At 39.6% G+C, this 6000-nt stretch overlaps 1 protein-coding gene across 1 annotated transcript in view; it reads left to right on the top strand.

Moving 5' to 3' along the window:
* The window catches only part of ADGB (androglobin), a 214258-nt gene that overhangs the window by 187652 nt on the left and 20606 nt on the right, over positions 1-6000 (top strand). The window lies entirely within an intron of this gene.

Raw genomic sequence — 6000 nt, 5'->3', positions numbered from 1 at the left:
TTTTTTTTTTTTTTTACTTTTAACTCTTTGTTAAAGTAGGACTCTACTTCCAGGGTGGAGGGTGTGTGGGTTTTGTGCAGCTGGTTTTAGAGATACTTCTAGGGACCTTTAAGTTTTGAGTTCTTTCAAGGAGATATGATATAAGGAAAGATGTACTTACTACTCTTCTGGCCTGCGTTCTGATCTGAGAGTGACCACAAGCACTCTTCTGCCCTGGAACTTTAAGGAGTGTCTCTGCTCCCCTGTGACCACAAGATCTGCTATGCTAGTCCTCCTCCTTGCCTAGTGACCGCCACCCAGAACTGCAACCTGGATCCAAGCATAGGCAAAGCAATAGAGTCCTGCTTCAGTGCTAGCAAAAAAAAACCCTGTAATCTCCTTCTAACCACTTGTTCTACCCTCTTACCATTTGTGGGCTGAGAGCTCAGGAAGCTGCCACTGCTGCTGCTGTTGATAACTGATTCACTCTCTCCCAAGGCTTGTTCCTGTTTTTCTAGGGCCAGGACTGTGCTGGTATGACCTGTGCTGGACTGTGCTCTCTCCCTCTCTTCTTCCCCTCTACTATAGTATGTTTTTATGCTTCTTCATGTGGTATAATTTACCTTTTCTGCCTCTTCCTTTCCTTTTCTCCCACTACAGTTCCTTTGAATCCCTTAATAAGTTTTTTTATCATCAGATTAGATCATTTATACCCACACCCTCTATCAATGTATATCCCTTTTAAAGGTTGCGATAATCATATAAATTTCAGTATTGACAGGTATCAGCTTCTCATACAGGGATAAACAGTTTGTTCTTATTGAATCCCAAGTTATGTGCATGTGTGCATGTATGTGTGTGTGTGTGTGTGTGAGTGTGAGTTTTCCTTGTTTACCTTTTTATGTCTTTCTTAAGTCTTATAATTGGAGATCATATTTTCCATTGAGCTCTGGCTTTTTCATCAGGAAAGTCTGGAAGTTCCTTATTTCATTAAATGACTGTCTCCTTCCCTGAAAGATTATGCTCAGTTTTGCTGGGTAGTTGATCCTTGGTTGCAGTACTAGCTCTTTTGCCTTACAAAATATCAAATTCCAATCCCTCTGATCTTTTAATGTAGAAGCTGCTAGGTCCTGTGTAATCCTGACTATAGTTCCATGATATTTGAATTGTTTCTTTTTGGCTGCTTGCAGTATTTTCTCCTTGACCTTATAATTCTGGAATTTGGCTACTATATTTCTTGGAGTTTTCAATTTGGGATCTCATTCAGGAGTTCGGTGAATTCTTTCAATAACTTATTTTACCCTCTGATTCTAGGACTTCAGGACAGTTTTCTTTGAAAATCTCTTGGAGGATGTTGTCCAGGCTGCTTTTTTCATCATGGCTTTCTGGTAGACCAATAATTCTTAGGTTCTCTCTCCTGGATCTGTTCTCCAGGTCATTGTTTTTACAGTGAGATATTTTGCACTTTCTTCTAATTTTTCCTTCTTCATGTTTTGCTTGACTGACTCTTGATGCATCATTAGCTTCGATTTGACTGATTCTAATTTTTAGTGAATTATTTTCCTCAGTTATTTTGTATAGCTCCTTTTTTAGGGAGATATTTTCTCCAGTTAGATTTTGAACCTCCTGTCCCAGTTCACAAATTTTTATTTTTAAGGATTTGTTTTCTTTAGTGAGATTTTTTTCAAATTTGATCACTGTAGATTTAAATTTATCTTCTACCTCTCTAATTTGGCTTTGAAAATCTTTCTTGAGCTCCTCCAAGAATGCTTTTTGGGCTTGAGACAAGTTTATATTTCCTTCTGTGGTCTCAGGTGTGGATACAGAGTCCATGGTGTCTCTTGAAAGTGACTCTTCTTGTTCACATTAATAGGATTCAGTTGTCTTTGGTCTTGCCTTTGCAAGTTGCTTCCAGCCCATTGTAATTGCCTATTTCCTGACCTTTAAAGTGTATTTCTGCTCCTGGAGTACAGAGGGCTTTGACCCAAGCTTCTTAGGCTGGGAGCTAGGTGTCTGGTTGTTGACTTTGTGAGCTGTAGCCTCTGGGTATCTAGACTAAGGCCAAGGCCAGGACTCTCAGCATTTCACCTGAGTTACTCTGAGGCTCCCAGATTAATCTGTGGGGGAGGGGTGGTCTGGCTGCTTCAGATTTCCCCCTCTATGCCCCTGGGCTACAGCTCAGGCAGGCTCAGCAGCTGGCAGCCAGCAGAGCTGGTGTCCATAGATTCCCCTGGTGGTGCTAAGGCCCACCTGGGCTTGTATTGTTAGTGCTTGCTGGTTCCACCACCCTGGGCTTCTGGATCTCCTGCTGGGGTGGGGCTTGTTGGGACTCCTTCTAGCCCTTCACTTTAGACTCCTTATTGCCTCAATTGCACCCTTTCTCAGTGACTCCTAAGCCTAAGGCTAATTCAGGATTTTACTCTGGGTGGGACATTTATCTCTGGGTTTTCTGGGTCAGGGAGGGGGAATCAGAGAAGCTAGGGTCTACTTTGCCATTTTGGCTTCTGGAAATTCAGGTAGATGATTTTTAAACTTCCAAGCTGTGGGCTGACAGCCCCAGGAGAAGCTGCTGTCCCTGCTGCAGGCTGTGTGCTTTCTCTTACCCAGCTCGGACTGATGCTCTGTCCTGTGGTGAAAAGGCTATGAATCGCCCTTGGGGTGGGTGAGTCAGCTGTCTGGGGCTCATTCTCACTCTGCTATAGTCTGCTCTCTAGTCCTTGCTGGTGCAGCAATACTCCCCCTGCCCTACCTATGTGGGCACTTTCCTGGGCTGGATCCTGCCACGCTCTGCCTCCCAGTGGATTCTGTCACTCTAAAAATCCGTTCAGATTCACTTTTTAAAGTTTAGTGACAGGATTCATGGAGGAGCTTAGAAAAGTTCCTGCTTCCTTTCTACCATCTTGGCTCCACCCTCTTATGTTCCTCTCTTACCCAGGTGTGACAGACTTCTAAGTTGTGTTTGGTGTCTGTGGACTGAGAGGTCTGGAAACTGCCTCTGCTACCATTACTATTCAGTTGCCTGGAGGCTGGCTCTAGGCTTGCTGAGGCCAGGTCTGGGATGCCCTCCTCTCTCACCCTGGTGCAACAGACTGACAGCCTTCCAAGTTGTTTTGGGCTGGAAATTTGTTTCATTTCATTTTTTTTCATGGGTTTTGCTGCTCTAGAATTTATTTAGAGTCATTTTTAAAGGTATTTGGAGGGGTTTGGGGGAGACCTTGGGGTAGACCCTGCCTTTACTTTGCCATCTTGGCTCTGCCTCCCCCTTACTTTAAAATTTTTGTTGGTATTTTTTTTTAAGCAATTGGGGTTAAGTAACTTGTTCAAGGTTACATGGCCAGTTATTTCTGGGTGTGGTGCTAAGTATCTGAGCCTGGATTCGATCTCCAGGTCATCCGGACACTGGGGCTGGTGCTCTTACTCACTGTGCTACCTGACCGCCCCTGTATCTTTTGTTTTTATACCACCCTATTTCCCAAATATATTTCTTTCCTCCTCTCTTATCTAGAGAACCATCCCTTTCAACAACAACAAAAAAAATGTAGAAATTGAAAGGGACAGTCTTGATTAGCTGATTAGTATAAGGGCTGGTAGGGTATAGGGGAGAAATTAGTCTCTGACATCCATTTTAATGGAAAATGTATTAATTCTCACATAGATCAGGGCTATAATATATATGAGAATTGGAGCAGTAATGAGGATGAGATTTAGAAACCATTATAGATGATTTAAAAAAGAAAACTTCAAGTTTATCCTGTTTCCACCACCTAGAGCATTGTTTCCTCCACAAAGGGGTTGGAAATAGTCTTTCACCACCAAAGAATTAGCAGTGTGCAAGAGAAGTTTGAATAACAACCTGATGAGTCACTGTAACAATAGTTGTTAAGTATGAGAGCTAATAGAGATAATTCAGAGATCCTCTTCACAACAATGTTTAATCAGTTTGGGGAGATTCTAGAGGACTTGCATTTTGCAAAATAAGGTCAATCATTTAGAGGCTCTAGATGGTACTCATTTATAATGTCCCTTATAGGGGTAAAATGTGGAGTTGCATAAGATTAAATATAACAGGGACAAATTAAAGCTCAACACCTGAGTTTAAGTGTAGAATGAGGGAGACTTGTTTAATAAAATCTTTACTATTAAAAAGAGTTGGCAGTTTTCTTAGATTATAAATTCAGGATGAGTCAAAGTATCTTGATAGCCAAGAAAAAAAAACCCAAAAATAAAATAACCTTAATGCTACAATAAAAGAGGCATAGTATCCAAAACCTATAATTTCATATCCATGTGGGCAGCTCCTGGGGCAGACAACTTGAGTTGTCTGTTGCATTGAGAAGTTAAGCAATTTGAACTGGTAACACAGTTTGTTTCAGAAGGAAAACTTGAATCCAGGTTTCCTGATGTCAAAATCAGCTACTTTATCCATGATGTGCCTATATATCCTTGTGCCTCTCAATTCTAAACGGGAATCTGGAATGGAAGCAATAGTTCTTTTAAGCATAGTTCCAAATTGCTCCCCAGAATGGTAGAATCAGTTTATAACTCCATCCATTAATGCAACAGTGCACGTGTCCCAATTTTTCCATATCCTCTCTAACATTAATCATTTTCCTTTTCTGTCATATTAGGCAAACTAAGAGGTATGAGGTGGTATGTCAGAGTTGCTTTAATTTGTATTTCTCTAATCAATAGTGATTCAGAGCATTTTTAATATGACTATAAATGGCTTTGATTTCTTCTTCTGAAAAGTACCTGTTCATATTCTTTGACCATTTATAAATTGGGGAATGATTTGTAGTCTTAAAAATTTGACTCAATTTTCCATTTGTTTGAGAAGTAAGGCTTTTATCAGAGAAATTTCTGGTAATTTTTCTCCCAGTTCTCTGCTTTCCTTCTGATGTTGGTTGCATTGGTTTTGTTTGTGGAAACCCTTTTTAATTTAATTTGATCAAAATGATACATATCATATCCCATAATGCTCTCCATATCTTGTTTGGTCATAAATTCTTCCCTTATCCATAGATCTGACAGATAAAGTATTCCATGCTCCCCGAATTTGCTTATGATATCATCCTTTGTGTCTAAATCATGGACGCATTTTGACCTGATCTTGGTATATTGTATGAGATGTTGGTCTAGTTTTTGCCAAATTGCTTTCTAGTTTTTCTGGCAGTTTCTGTCAGATAGTGAGTTCTTGTCCCAAAAAGCTTGGATCTTTTCATTTATCAAATACCAGATGACTATGGTAATTTACTAGTGTGTATTGTATGCCTAATATAGTCTACTGATACTCTATTTCTTAGCTTGAACTAGATTATTTTGATGATTATCACTTTGTAGTACATTTTGAGATCTGGTACTTGTAAGCCACCCTCATTCACATTTTTTTTTTCATTCATTCCCTCGATAATCTTTAACTTTTCTTCTTCAAGATGAATTTGGTTATTATTTTTTCTCTGTAAAATATATTTTTGGCAATTTGATTGGCATGACAATGAATAGTGAATTAATTTAGTTAGAATTGTTTTTTTATTATATTGGCTCTTATGACTTTGTGTGAAAAGTATTTTGTAATTATATTCATGTATTTCTGGGTTTGTCTTGGCAGGTAGACTCCCAAGTATTTTATATTGTCTGCAGTTATTCTAAATGAATTTCCCCTTTCTATCTCTTTGATCCCAGGAGTATTTAATTCTAAGTTAGATAGTAAATCTTATCAGAGGGTTTTGATTTTGGCCCAGACATAGGCATAGAAAAGGAAAGACTTATTCTTAACCTTGAGATGATCTGCCTAGCTTTTGTTAAGCTGGGTGTGACGGCTGTCACTGCAGAGCTTTTAACCTGCTTTCATCAGGATGAAGTTTTATCCATTATACCTTCATAGAAAGAAGCTTAGAAGGTTTGGGTGACTTTGAAGAGATGAACTCAGAAGATAACAGCAAGGAACAATTCTTATCAGAAACTATGTACCCAAGTAGCGACTGCAAAAATGTGCAAATGTGCATCTGAGACTAAAGGGAC

The sequence above is a fragment of the Petaurus breviceps genome, unplaced genomic scaffold (assembly GCF_028583685.1).
Source record: "Petaurus breviceps papuanus isolate PSGF00001 unplaced genomic scaffold, PetGlider_PUasm1.0 90784, whole genome shotgun sequence".
In the NCBI taxonomy this organism is placed as follows: Eukaryota; Metazoa; Chordata; class Mammalia; order Diprotodontia; family Petauridae; genus Petaurus; species Petaurus breviceps.
Note: the sequence above shows the minus strand (reverse complement) of the source record. Positions and strands in the feature narration are given on the sequence as shown.